This window comes from Aphis gossypii, chromosome 3 (assembly GCF_020184175.1).
Source record: "Aphis gossypii isolate Hap1 chromosome 3, ASM2018417v2, whole genome shotgun sequence".
Lineage (NCBI taxonomy): Eukaryota > Metazoa > Arthropoda > Insecta > Hemiptera > Aphididae > Aphis > Aphis gossypii.
The window spans coordinates 26,785,183-26,801,610 of record NC_065532.1 but is presented as its reverse complement, the minus strand read 5'-3'; the positions used below and the strand labels follow the sequence as shown (position 1 = coordinate 26,801,610).

At 27.9% G+C, this 16,428-nt stretch overlaps 2 protein-coding genes across 3 annotated transcripts in view; one reads left to right on the top strand and one right to left on the bottom strand.

Annotated features, from left to right (window-relative positions):
* LOC114125221 (14 kDa phosphohistidine phosphatase) overlaps positions 1-16,428 on the bottom strand; it is a 167,695-nt gene that overhangs the window by 53,519 nt on the left and 97,748 nt on the right. The gene's annotated exons all lie outside the window — the stretch shown is intronic.
* Positions 5,258-16,428, top strand: part of LOC114125203 (arrestin homolog) — a 104,083-nt gene continuing 92,912 nt past the window's right edge. The window contains exon 1 of the mRNA XM_027988749.2: positions 5,258-5,730. The gene's annotated coding sequence lies outside the window, so the exon portion shown is untranslated. The remainder of the gene's footprint in view (positions 5,731-16,428) is intronic.

Below are 16,428 nucleotides of genomic sequence, written 5' to 3'. Positions count from 1 at the left end.
TGTGTTTAAAATCAATAAACAAAAGAAAGTTTTATAATCTATCAATTCGCTATATTGTTTTAAATTTATAGGTTGAAAAAAGTTTATAACTTGACGGGAAGAGGTTAAATAAATTGATTGGTTGTTTAAATAATGTATATAAGTAGGTACTACAAAATACATTGACATAAAGTGTTGTATTATGTATACATGTATAGATTAGAGAAAATTCATCACAAATAATATTAGGTATTAATGATATTATATATATTTTTTAAAGTTATTTGAATCTACGTAAAAAAAAGAAAACAGTTAAATGCTATTTTGAAATCATGACGATTTAATTATTTATAGTGAATGACAAAAAGCACAATTACAAGTTACACTCTAACGATAATAATCCGATTTCCAGTACAACACGTCAGAATTTTGTTTTTCTTTTATTACAACTATAGTTAGTTTCCTTAGTAATATGGTTATATATTACTTAAAATCAATAACTCACAGAGAGTTTCAGATACCCAAAAGTTTGATAATTCAAAAGACAATGAGAGTACATTAAATTTGTTCATTTTTTTTAATTACTTGCCTACGTACATTTACGAAATATAATTAATAGCAAGCTTCTAAGAAAATGAATGACTAAATATTTGGGATGCATATAGTGCATATAATATAAATAAAAATATTATAATATTATATGAAAATCATTTTTTTATCGTATTTTTTTTTTACCCATTATTGAATTGCAGTCATACATTTAATAGTCTAATCATATTATGTATCTATACTATATTCACCGGCATGTTAATTAAATGAAAAATAGTTACACGAAGCTAAATAAAAATAATAACTAATTATAAATTGGCTGTTATTACAATGCAAAAATGGTTAATAAACTTAGTAGTAACCACACACAGTCTAGAAAAATTCGATTTTTTCTTTAAATACGTGTTTTACATTATATGAAATTATCATAAAACAATAAGTTTACTATTTTATTGTACTATAAATATATAACATAGGTACTATAATATTTGTGAGCATTATTTATTATTGATTATTGCTGAACAACATTTTGTAACGTACTCATGCACCTACTCTATTCATTCAAACATTTAATAGTCATCTACCTCTAACTAATTAACAACTTGTTAGACACTCAATTTCTATAAACAACATTTTTTAGAAAATTATTCTGTTCATAATTCAAAAAAGCAGTCAACTGAAAAATGAATAATGAATAGGTAAGAATATGACTTTTTACAAGTATATGTTTACACTTTATCAATTAAATAAGTAAAAAGGTATACTTAATTGTATTATAATAATTATTATTATTATTATATATATATATATATGTCTCTATAAATATAATTAAAACGATTTTATTGCAATCAAATCGTCCTAACAAAGAAAAATGTATTCCCAAAAATTCGTTTAAAATTCGACGCATTAACGAAAAAAATAACGAGTCTATCTAAAAAAAAAATGTTGGCAGTATTATCAAGTTATTAGCATATTATGATTGACGTGCAATTACTAAATGCAAAATATCTAGTAACTAAATTCAAAGATCTTCACTCGATCGGAAAATTTTGTAATCAGTCATAGATGTACAGTTTCAAAAATTTATCGATGAGCAAATTTAGTGAATCATAAAAATATATTTTTAATACAAATTATTATGAACAATATTTCTGCAGTTATATTTAAATATTACATCATCCATTTTAGTATTGTTAAAGGTTTTTAATAAAATTCACATTTGACAGTTGATATAAACTCCAATACAAATCAAATCAATGTTATTGTAAATAAACGAAAAATAAGAAGTAATTGAGAATATATTCATTATTTATCTTTAATTTCGTTTGAATAATTAAAGTTTTCAAGTAACCTGTAGAAGAGCATTTCATATTTTTTTTTGCAACCATTTTGAAGCACAACTGGCTTAATATTTTTTTTTTTTTTTTTTTTGTGGCTTTTCACCGAATTGGAGATGAGGTAATTCTAAAAGATTATACAGTTACGTCGATAATACCGAAAAGGTATTTCGGGGATATTATTTGTTCGGTATCGTACACCCCACCAAATCATTATTCCTTCGTTCGATTTCATTTCGTCGTAAGTCGCAATTTTACCCGCGTAAACGTTTCGATTTAATTATAAAATAATTGTTGATGACATCAGAATGAAATTGGAATTACAACCAAACAGTGCAATAAAAAGTATATATATGGCAACTTAAGCGATCTGGAAAGCGAGGGGAAAATAAACGGTAACGGTTTTTTGGTTTGACGAATATATAATGAACGTTTTCAAAAAACTGACAAAATAAATTAAATCTGTAAAGTGATTTCAAAAAGAAAGAAAACAACCTTCAAATCAGTTTGTTGAATACTACATAGTTTTAGTGTATATACCTACCTAGTTGGTTTGTAAATCACACGTAACGTTATTGTTTTATATAATGATTATTAATTATCCCATATTGTAGATTATAATAGATATATTGAAACGTAGAAGTGATATGACCTTTTTCAAAACTGAATTCGGCGAAACAAATGCGACTGGGTTATATCAATCATATAATATTAGTACGATTACGGTTATAAGCTGATTTATAGCCTGTTCTAGTAAAACGTATTAAAAATAATTATAATTATATTATATATTATGTACTTGTATAATCGAACAAGCTCAATCAAACTTTAAAAGAAAACCACAAATGCCATTATTCTGTTAAAGTTTTTTGTCGTTTAAACATAATTATGACTAGAACTAGAATAGAGCATTTAACTTAATGTATGATTTAAAGTAAAATAGACAACCTGCCTATCTGATTTTAATGCTATAAATCTCTAATTATTATTAATTATTATGATAAGTTAATTATCAAATACATAATAATGAATTGTTTTAAGCACTCACTACAAGCACATGATTGGCCATTTGATCAACAACTATGAAGGAAAATATTTTTAATGAGGACCATTATTATCACATACATTATTTATAACATTACATAATTACATGATTGTATTATATAAAAAAAAAAAAATGGCACAGTTAGCCAATTGAAATAACGAATATATTGTTAAAGCATATTTCAGTTGTGTTATTAATTATAAAAATATAAACCTAGGCTACTCAATTTGCTGTTAAATCTCTATAAAAAGTAATAAGAATATACACCTAAAAATGCAAATTTTGTATGAATAGGTATATATTTTTTACTAAATATATTGATAGATGTAAATTGTTTAACAATAAAATATAAATCACCAATAACTTATAGGCTATAATTATCTCTCTTGTTTCATATAGCTAACACAATAAAATAATTTAATCAGTATAAAATATATTTTCTTCACGTTCGATTATGTATTCACTTATACGACAACTATTTGATATTTTAAGTATTTTTAAACTTAGGAAATAAAACAATGTATTCGATAAATACACTGAATTATGTAGGTAAATAGTAACACGGCGGAAATGAAAATTTCGATACACGTATTGATTTCGTAAAGATGTTAATAAATTCATAATCGTAACTTTGTCCAATAAAAGAAATAATAGTAGCGCTTATGTTGATAGCAAGACTTTTAATTATTGATGGATGAAGAAAATCATAACATTTTAAGTCAAGATAAATTAATTTTGAAAATTCATTTGAATGTTTGAATGTTATAGTTATACAAACACAATATTGGCTAACAAATGTATGATCATATAAAGTAAAATATGTGAAAAATACATTTATATGCTATAAACGATGTTCAAATATGCACTTTTTTAAAAATATGACAACATTTCTACAGTATAATTTTGTATTTAAATTATTTATTCATGAAAAAAATTTCAATCGTACCTTAGATATTTTATGAGCATTACAAAAAAAAATTCGAATGCAATAAGTCTTGAACCTTAGTTACTTTCGAGTATATTCGTATATTATATTTACTTATACTTAAAATGGTATACAAACATTATAAATTATATAACTTATAATAACATACTATATTACTATCCTAACCATAAGATTACGATACACCTATTTATACATAAAATATATGTAATTCGACGTACATGTATTTTATATTATAATATATTAAAATAATTGTTTAAAGCGTATAGTTAAGCAATCGCCTACGACTAACCTCAGAATGTGTAGGTATATAGAATAGACGATGAATCAATTATTATTGTCGACATACATGAGATTTGACAACGGCTCGCGGTGCTTTGAACGGTGCTGTAGGGTTTGAAGTATAGATCACAGCATTCTAACTACGACTGGCGTTCTTAATCTTCAGACTCGAGTAGTTAAGATTGATTAAAACGCGTCTAATAATAACCAATAGAAAAGAAGTATAGTAAAATAGCGCGCTGATTGGCTGTATGATGCGAAAACCCACAGAAGCCATGTCCAATGTTGTTGTTTAATAATAATTATTACTGTTATTCATTTAACGACGTTATAATATTATTATATTATATATTTCCCATTTATGAATAATGATATTAATGTGAGAAAAAATTCGTTGTTATTATCTATAGTTATATTTATGCAAATTTTAAACACCTTAAATTATTATTATTTTGTGTAGGTATAAAGTATGTAGTATATACACTTTATAACATTTTATGATAGAAATAACTATAAAACAAAGAAACAACCCCACAATTTGAAAACAACTATCCACGGAGGCAACAGCTAGTATTTCTATTAATAGCACAAAAAAATTCAAAATAGTTTTAAACTTAAATAATTCCTTAAATATGATAATATAAAGTTGAAAAAATTTAATATAAATATTCAATAGAATATTTTTTTAAATACTTTGGATACATCGGTTAGATAAAAAATTACTTATATTCTTCTCATTCAAAATTTGTTTTCTATGGATTGAAATAATTCAAAAAATTATGTTGTTTCGTAGTATGAAATAAAAATGATACATTTTTTTTATTTTTTTTTGAAAATGTTATTTTATAATCATACAAAAATAATTTTAAAAGATTCTTAATTCTGATTGTGAATACTAAAATAGATTATCTTGTACACACATGTTATATTATACCGAATGCATTTTGCAGCAAATTTAAAAAAATAAAACGCCGATACCACCAGCCGTGCATAGAAGCTCACACAGATAGTGCGCTGATCGTTGAAAAATGTGATGATAAAAATAAAAAGGGGGAGCGCGCACGGGCAGGTGAAAACGTTGTGGCGACGGCAGCGGATTCAACTTAGGCGAATGTGCGACGGGCGCGCAACAGTGTTCAAAAGCTCTGCGCGACGACCACAACCCGCAGCGTTGTACGCGCCCGGTCGAGTTGCCCATAAATTTCCTCGTTGGAAATTTCGTTTACGGATTTTCGCTAAGGAATTTTTGTCTTTTTCTTCTTTCTATAAGCCCGTAAATATCCGTTGATATAAAATTGTACATAGCATATCATATTGTGTTTTCTTCTGTAATCGTGTCGTTGCTTGTCTCTGTAATATTATTTCGTGCGCGCTCAAATACCCGTCAACCTACTGCATGTCATTTATCGTCCCACATCAAGGACAGAATATATCACAGAGTACGTGATCCACCATCACGTGCACGCCATGTTCTTCTTTTGAATCGTACAAAATAAATGAATAAATAAAAACTCTTAATTAACCTACAATAAACAGCGTTTGACCGGAAAATTTACCGAAACCGATCGATTGTTCTACAGGAAATAACGAAATCCGTAAGTATATAAATATATATGCTTTTGTTTTCAATAGATTTCTATCTATTAGTGTGTCATTTATTTTATTTATAAAAACATTCACTATAAAAATACGAGTTTAGTCCTACATACGTTTTTAATACTACTTAGTTCGTAGCATGACATAGCAGGTTTGTGTATTTATCTTTTTAACTGGATCTTATATATAATTAAATAATGTGATAAAAAATTATGGATCATCACATAATTCAGCCATGCGCTTATATAATAGTGTTACCGGTGGTTTTAATAAAATTTCTTCGGGACGTAGTTTAGTAATATAATTTATGGTGATTATATGTCTTTATAGCGATGAAATGTCTTCTGAAGTAAGTGCCCATAAAATTAAAAATAACCATAAATTAAAATTAAAAATTAATATTAAACCAACTGTTATAAATATATTTTCTTTAAATACTACACAAAACATATCATTTTTGTAAATTAAGTTAATCGGGTGATGGATGGATTATAATAATAATAATAGATCACAAAAAAAAAAAAAAATACTCAAAATCGTATTTAATATATGAAATATTATTAAACTACGTTTAGATATACCAGTGATTAGTTTTGAAAGTATAAATTTTAGATGTGATTTTATTTTTAATCCATAATGCGCCTAAATACCAATAAGGCTTTTAGATGAAGAAGAGCGATACATGTATTGATTTTACAGTGATGTGTGAGTGTTTTATTCCACATGATATTATAGGTATATAAAAAAAGCTACCATTTAAAACATTGAGAGTGGTTTCTGATAAAATCATGATCTATAGTTAGTTTATTTGATAGATCAAAATGTGAATTTTCAGTATTTTTAAAAATAATTATAGGAAAACAAAAACAATTGTTTACTATTTTTATAGTTTTAAATATTTTTTCCTGACTCATTCCTTTCCTAAAAATAAAGTTGTGGATTATTATTTTATTGTTCTGTATGTTAAAGAATTTATACTGTTTAGAAAAAAATCATTCCAAGAGTCGTATATTATTACATGATAATTTCATTCCTATATATTATTTCATTATCATGAAACAGCATTTCACGCAAATAACAATTCTAGATTTTTTTAGTATAAATACCTACTTCCCTGATTTATTAGTCAAATGTTGATAGTGCAATATTTTAATGCATTACAGTTTTTGGTTATGGGGTTTTTGTACATTTATACATGGTCATCTTGAAATTATTCACCTTTTTTTATTTACTTAAATAATATGATATTTAAAATGTGTCAACTAAAGTAATAATTACAATTTTGTACAAGGTAAAAAATAATAGGAAGTTCACATGATTAACTAATAAGTTGCGAAGAAAGCATCTTACTAATAGTATCTCAGAATCAATTATCTTACTTATTAAAGTAGAAAGTATAACTATTATGTAATAAACAACATAATCTATATATATATATATATATATATATACATCAATGAACTTTATGTTTTCACGTTTAAAATAAAGATTTTTTATCGAATGATTTATTTTATTGTTATTCAAAAAAGAATTACTGTATATAAACTGTATATAAACTTTGCATTACAACGAAAATGCATTACAAGGATCCTTATAAGTAATTAGTACAGTTATAAAGGTGACTAACAAATCTAAAGATTAAATTAACACAATTTTTTTATAGATATTATTAAATATTTAAAGAAAAATCTCGATAATTTGTTGACATTTAAAAATATTTCTCATGGGTAATCGAATCTTTTAAGTTTTCTGCAAAAGTTACTTTTAATTATCACTATTACTAACAGTAAAATTAATTAATGTAATAGCAATATTATACTTAATAATATAGGCGGGTATACTTAAAATATATTTTTATCATATACAATAATTTATCGTCAAATTTGAATTTATCGCATATACATAGTGAACTACTTAATGATTAAATACACTCGCCACTTATAACAACAGTTACATATTTTTACCTTTTTTTTTTTTTACAATTAGTTTTTAAACTTCCGAAATAATCATTTTTATGGAACGGTAATAATTCTATTATACTTACAAAAATTATATTGAACTTGATAAAATCGCCAAATAATATGCTTGTTATTTGTATGTATAAGCTTATAAGCAATTAAATGAAGAGTCAAATTTGTATTTTTATAATTAATTACGGTTCAGTCAAAATATGTTATATATTTTTGAGAGGATTTGTACAAAAATATGACTTTTTCTTACCTTGTAAAAAATGTTAAACTCAAACTAAATGTTATACGTGATATAAGTTTTTAACAATCAATTGGCTTTTTAAAACTATTTTAGGCAGTGTTTCTATCAATACGTTGTTTAAATGTTTTTTGTCGATTTCCAAACTAAATGAAAGATGTCGATTTTCTCATGACTTGACTTTTATAGAATTCTTTATGAACTTCATAAAGTCGAGTTTTGAAAATGATTTATCTTTTTTTCAAAAACTACACACTTTTTACAAGGTATTATTGCATTAAACAAGTTAGAAAATTACACTTTTAGAAAAGTAAGCGTGATAAAAAATAAAAAAAATGTATAAAATGATTGAAAAATTGCTAACATTATTATTCATACACATAAAAAACCATGGATTCATTTTCAATGAATGTAATGTTAATAATCATTTTGACTATAGTCCATAAAATAATCAGATTTCTATATGTATAATAGCTATACATATATTATAGCAACACCATTGTCAATATTATTTAGGTCTTTATAATATGTCGACCTTGATAGTTAACAATATAAAGTTAATGTATAAATGATAAATTCTGAAGATTTTTCGATTTTGCATAGGAAAAGACAAATTTACGGCGCAAGCAATTAAGATGAGCACAGACACGCGATACAATGGCGTTAAATGCAATCGTCTACTTGTTTGGTGTATATAATATATTGCTTGAACTTATTTTTCCCATTAAACCGTCAAAAAATGAACACTTTATTTTAAAATCATGAAAAACTAAAGTATAATATCTTAGGAACCATATTTTCAGTTAGCTCACACACGCGTGAGTGTCTACCCGTTTTAATTTTATATTATCTTTTGGCATGAGTTCGTTTTTACAATAGATTAATTACACTTTTTTTATTAACAGATATGGCCGATTTTCAACGAAAAATATATCCATCAAGAAACGATTTGTATACATATAAATATAGGCTTAGGCACAGATTAAATTTCAATTAATGTTAAAAATATTTATTGAAGTATATACTTATGGTAGAAGTGGTTGCCATCAAGCGATGAGCTGGTTTTGTGACTTCTATAATTCCTTTAGTGTTCAGCCAATTTCAAAGTTATTTCTCCCGAAAACTTTACACACAGTACCTTCTCCCTTATCATCCACTTACCAATCATTACACATTTTCGCATACTTATTTTGACTCGACTCAGCCCTTATTACGATTATAGAGAGTGGACACAAAATTGCAAATAATAAAACTACAGATGAAAGAGACTAAAAGAGAGGCGTGCGATAAAATTAATTGCTATAGATTTTACGGAAAACGGTGAGACTTCATCGTCGGAGGTCCCGTCAAAGGGTTTGTCGCAGAAAGTTTTGTCAACATTCTAACAAACACAACTAATATGTAAATCGTTTTGCATCAGTGCGTTCATTCAAAGCCGTTAGGGTATAGAAATATTATAATTTATAATAATACAATGGACGACATTCGTACGCCGAGTTTTCGGGTGTGGCAAAATATCGGCTTCGGGTACAATATACCGCGTATAATATCGATACAGCAGGGTTGACGTGTATGGACAGACCCGAGTTCAATGCATGCACAGGATAACAAAAAAAATGCATACATCACAATGATAATATAAAGTATAAATAGTAGGTATCATGTGAATTGTAAGTGTAGGATTTGACACTTCTCGGAATCGTACGGATCATCCGGAACTTAGAATGTACGATTTTTCAATTATCGAATCGCCTAATTCGGTTGCTGTTGTCATGCCGTTTACGAATAAAGTGTCGTGTAATGATTATACTGATCGTATATATTTACCAACGAAAAAATCATATTTATATGCACCGCGAATAAAACCATGTAATATACAAGTAAAAAAGACTGATAATTCTATATTTATAAGGCAAAATGATTTGAATATAAATTGCCAAAGAGCTATTGCAAACGCCTACGATGTTCGTCACACGTGTCGCAAATCATACGCGCCTATAGAGGAAGATTTTCCAGAAATCTCACGATTGGTTTGTGCAATCAAATAGTTAGGTCGATCGATACACGCGCGTCCCGTCGTCCGACAAACTTTTGCCATTATTCACCGACCTGTCTGCACCGTTCCGAAGGCACGTGTAGTTCGATTGAAAAATCCTGATGCTATGTGAAATCGTAATTTGTATCTTACCTATACAGATTTGTAATTATATCGTAGTGAATAATGATCAGATAAATAAAGGGCGATAGAAGACATCAACGGACGACCTACTTGGAGATATACTTGTACTGTTAAGATAATTACTTTAAAACTAATTGCATTGTTAAAGCTGTACGCAGCAATATTCATATAATTCGATCAGTTGTAGTGCGGTTTGTGTTAATTTATCATTAATATTAACATTACGTCGATAAATATCGCAAAACTTGACAGTTCAATTACAAATAATGATTTTCTGTAAAACGATTGTCTGAATAACAAATAAATACAACTACTGCTACTACTACTACTATTACTACTATTACTACTAATATTACTACTACTTCTACTACTACTACTACTACTACTGATAATAATAATAATTAATAATACAAATAGTTAAGGGAGAAATGGATGAATGTTTTTCATCATGAAATGCTTTGATTTAAGGGGCCTTTTTTATGCGAATGTTCATTTAATGTCTTTGTTGGGAAATAAATACGGTCTCGGTAATCCCAATGAATATTACAGAAACGCTTACTGCAATAAAATAATAGTAGCTCTCATTGTGACATATTTTCTGAAAGCTATTTAACAAATACATTTGATATACCTACACATTTTTTTTTTAATCAATCACTGTGAAACTTCTAAAAGAAAGAACCAATAGTGGTGACGATTTTTAAACAAAAATATTAAAATCGATATTAAGTACTCAAATTTTTCAAAAATGAAATAAAAAATATATTTAGAACCCCTTCGAAATTTTAGTTACAAGGAGTTCCACATTTTTACATACTTTTTATTTTTAAGTCAATAGTCTAAAAAAAAATAGCTAGACGATTATTAGTATTACATACTTTTGAATGTTCATAATAATACAACATAGATTTTATTTGCTTTTTTTGAATAAATCATACGTATAAAGTTATAATAATATTTAACTAGAACTAAAATTCAATAATTATATCTTATATACATTACATTATAGGTATTATTATAAAAATATCGTTTTTGGGTGACGTTTTCTATCAGGCTTCCTTGTTAAACTTGTACATATTTTTCTATTTAAGCTTAGTTGTACAGTATATAATATATGGAGGTTGTTTAATTTGAAATTAAGATTAAAACACGAATAAAAATATATTAAGTACTATACTACTACGCGATAATCAACGGATAATTTTCCAATTATAATTTATTCTTTATAACGTATAGAATAAGTACAAATACCAATCTAATTATTTATTTTTCGTTTAAATTAATAAAAAATTACAATTGAACTATAAATAACTGATACATTTTATAATTAAAGCTTTACATTTTTTTAACCTACAAAAAAGTTACTTTTATTCATCTTGTTAGTGTATTATAATGAAAGAAAAATATTTTGGTCAAGGGTCTGGCACGTCTATGTTACTAAGTATGGTAATTTTTATTTTTCAAGAATAATAAATTAATACATTTTCATACAAAAAAATAATGAAAAAAATTATTTTTGTGAAATTGTTCTATTTAAGTGAAAATATCATTAATAATATTGATATATTGTATATTGTAGACATCCGAAGGTTAGGTTAAGTTAGGTTAAATGTAGGTATACATATTTATGGAATTCCGAAATATAATTAATTAAAATTTTCAGTTATTTCTAGACATGGTATTAGACGCTAATACTAATATAAGTATACTTTTCATTTATTGTTAATTAAAACTAAAATGCATTTAGCTTATAGTAATTTAATTATTATCTTAACATTTTTTTTTTAGTATATAAAATTATGGTGTATCTAATAATTAATTCACTTAAAGAATAATATAGACAATTAAATGTCGACATTTTGTTACGTCGTTTTCATCATTTAAGTCTAATTTATCCAGAATAGGCTGAAGATATTGTTGTTTTATAAATTTTAATCGATGCCTTTAAATAAGAATAGTTTATTTCAAAGGCGTGACTTGTAAGAAAACGTGCGTTGAATAGGTAGTTTAAGAACGTATGTCGCATATAATATAATATTTACAGTGTCTATTATTTAACAGAATTCTTGTTCAAAAGTAAAACTTATATGTATTAGTTTTTTAGGTAAGGTTTTTCCTCCTTTGTTATAATTAAAAAAAATCAAACTACTGCCAAAAACCTACGGAAAAAAATTTATTTTTCTCGAAAGACAACATTGTATAAATACAAATTCATCTAGTTATAATAACATTTTTAATGTTTTATATTTTGTGATGATCTTGAACAAAATTGTCTATTAAATATTATTTAACACTATGAACCATATATGGTTAAATATATTTTGGTACATATAAATATACTTATCATTGACATAAATTCTGTAAAATCGTTATTAAAAAAACCAAAATATACAAAATTCATTCATAATATATATACACACACACACATTACATTTATTCAAACTAAACAAATATTAAGTAATAACGGTACGATTTAACTGTAACTTTATATTTGTTTCATCCAAATTGATATTTAGCGACGATTTAAATAAGTATTAGAATTGAGTTATTTAATAACTGTAACTTATTTTAAAATGGAAAATGTTTATGTTATAAAAATAACAATAATTAAAACAGTTTTAACGCGAGTGTGAAAAAAAACATATCATTTTAAATTTAAAAATCTGTTTTTATTTTTTAAAGATGTTATTTTTAATTCACACTGCTAATAAAATGAAAGATACGAGTACGTTAGTTTAATGTTTTATGGATTAGATTACAAAATGTGTTTCCATTTTTTTAGCAAATGTGGGCTGTGACCGTGTCAATATAACTGAATAATCATATTATTGTACATTCAGTTGATGAAAAAAAAAATGATCTGTGAAAAATTAACTCATGCACGTGCCAAAAATTAAAACTAAGATGTCTTAGACGATACTCAACAAAATTAACTGAGATAGGTTAGGCAGTTGTAGTAATTACTCAACGCCAGTGCGATTGCAAATATGGCCGAGTCATTTATCTTTAAGCCGACTTAATCTGTCCCTGTTAAAGCATACAAATACGCCGTGGAGCCTATCTAGAAACGATATTGTCAACTCTTGTTTTGCGGACAAACTTTCAAATGAAATTGTAATTTACTTTAATCCAGAGTTGTATTGTTAAAACATTACGGATGAGTCGACCGGTTCGAGTAAAACGCACTATATAGTAATTCGATACAAGAAACGTATTTGTGGATGTTTAAATAATGGTTTGGAGTTTTCTAATGGGGAAAAAAATCAATAAATTGACGCCGGAAACGACGAAACGAGTCGTAAGAAATACATCGTAAACATAAGTATAACAACACCATTACGATTCGGATATTCAAACATTGCATATCGGTAACTATCTTTGAGGCTCTTATATACTAGGAAAAGGATTTGTGAGTATACGCCCGTTTGGATTATTTCAGGAATGTCCATTTCCTTGTTTTGCAACTATTTAGGGAAACTTCTATACGAAGGTGGGTATACGGTATACCGTATACGGTTCATCACGTCTTATTGGACTCTGTCTCAGCGGCGGGCGTGGTTTTAATAATGTATTATATAAAAATAAGTCCGGTTTTCCTCCCTGACGCTATAACTCCAGAACGCACGAACCGATCGTTTTGATTTTTTTTTTAAATTGAAGAGCTCATTGCGGAGAAGGTTCTTACGGACGAAAAATTTGAAAAAGTTATTAGGTTGGTGATGAAATGAGATGGTGATGAAATTACACAGGCGCCATCTGTCCAGCAAATATTAAACTAAATTATTTTTGGTAGTCAATGGCAACCATTTAAATAAAATAAATAATTTATTTAAAATGTTATAGCAAGGTTGTTTTTAATAATGCAAGCAAATAGACATACAAACTAAAATCGTTGTCATAGTAAAAAAGAAATTAAAAATCTAGATATATAAAAATGGAGACAAAAATGTATAAGACAATGTATAACTGTCACTGCAGTTCAGCAAGAAAATAAACTATATTAATGTCGCTATTGATTATGATTGAATATAATAGTTACAGATCTGTTGTTATATTTTGTTAAAACCATATCAACAAAAAAAAGAATTAGCGAAATAAGTCAATGTCCACAGTAAATTTCAAATTCATAGCAATAGACTAACATAACAAGTTATACTAAGTTTTATTGTTTAACCAACAGGCAACAATACAAAAACCACGAGATGGCACATTATTGTATTTTACCCACTGTAGTAAAAAAAAAAAAATGATATAACTTTGAAACTTAAGTGTTAGAAATTATAAACTTCTTATACACATCTCGCGGGGTCCGCAATCCACCACGTGTGGATTGCCTACATGATAATATACTGCTCTCATAATCATAAGAGAGTATCACGGCAACGGTAAGCAGAATGACTATAATATTATGACTTTGACATACATGTCGACAGCGAATTGCTGGAATAGCCGACCGCACTTCAGAATGACATTCTCCTCATGTGTACGAATCATCATACGATACGCATAGTAATTCATTGCGCTTAGATTTTTATTATTCGTTGATACTCCTGAAAATGCAAAATTAAATGAATTGTTAATGGAAACCAATAAAAGTAATAATGGAAATAATTAGTGTGTGAATATTGTACCTGTAATTGGATCGACCATCTTCAACGTGATGTCGTATCCGTCTTGCCCTTGCCAATAAATGATTGGATATTGTAACGCATCGTACAAACGATGTGTCTCGTTTACACGATGCATGATATTGCTTTTTCGCTGAACGACAATGTCTCGTGATTTAGTTGGATCGCCAACAATAATTGCAGCAACATCATTAACGGTGGGTGCATTGAATCTTCGCACATGTTCACCTGTTGGAGTACAATCCGCTCTTATGACAAATTTGTGCGTATCCGATGGCATTCGTTCCAATGCTGTTTTGAACATATTAACCACAGCATTATTAGCGTGAAAAAATGCTTGCAACTGTTCAATAATTCGTCTCTTTAACTGTTGTGCTCCCTGTATATTATATTATATTATTATATTTTGTAAATCGTGTGATGGTGTAGTGTGTGGTGTATATGAAGTTGTTATGTGTTGCAATTATGTGTTGGTTATGTGTGTTGTATCTTTTACCTTGCAAATCGGCATGAAGCCGCCTTCTCGAATGATATTAGCTCCAAAGGAAGTCATGCGAAAGCAGTTATTGTATTCAAGGATGTGTTGAAGAAAATGGCTGGAATCGGGATCACTTCCATCAAACAATGTTTTCAGTGGCTGTGGTGGTGTAAGTAATGGATCCAGTTTGACTTTTCCACTTGCGCAGCACAATCCAACCGTTTCTCTTTTGAACTTTACCGCATTGCAATATCGGCATATAGTCGTCATTCGTCCAATATCCAAATTTTCATCATCACTGTAGTTCGCAGTGGGATCATATTGGAATGCCAAGCGATTGTATGATGCCAATGATCTTCGTGTGCTCACGCGATGTCTCAAGCGGTCATTTTCTCTTATTATATTTTGTCTTTCTTCTCTTAAGTTCCTTGAATAGACTTGTTGCTGGCTTGCATGTCTTGTGCGGCGGCCGATGTTCGCACGTCGTTCTCTAGGCATTTTGGACTATGGACAGAGTGTTGAATTTAACTTCAAATGCACGATCCACATAATTTACACTGAGCTTAAATGAAATTAACTGAGCAGAGAATAATGACTATCTGTCACACACTTTATCACGCACCGTTCGTAATCATTTTACAAAATTCACATATTAAAGTGGTGCTTTCACAAGATTTTTGAGAATCAAAACAGTCAATGAAAATGTCTAAGTTTTGAACACCGTTAAACCGAATAGTAAATAACAAATTAATCAAAATTCGAATCATATTTTATAGAATTTGCATTTTTAACGGGCAACGAAGTGCACGGGGTCAGCTAGTAATGTATAATATTGTAAAGCTCTATCCCTTTTACACCACCCTCTTCCTAATATAAGAACCGACATGTGGTGACGACGATACGAGCGCGTCACAATGTCATCCAAAACCGTAACATCTGGACCGGTGTAGTAGAGGGTGGAAGGATTTGTGGCAGTTTATGATTTAGCTTCCTTTTAAACCGTAAATATTCTTCGTATACACGTACTTTCGTCTTCGTCAAAATGAGTGTGTAACCCACGTGTATTTTAGAAAATGTTTTAATAACATTAGTATACTTCATTATATAAAAGTGGGCCGTAATTGCTACGTATTGTGACCATTTTATAAAATATCACCTAAACTCCGCATAAAATGAATATATATTATATTACACAAGTACTATT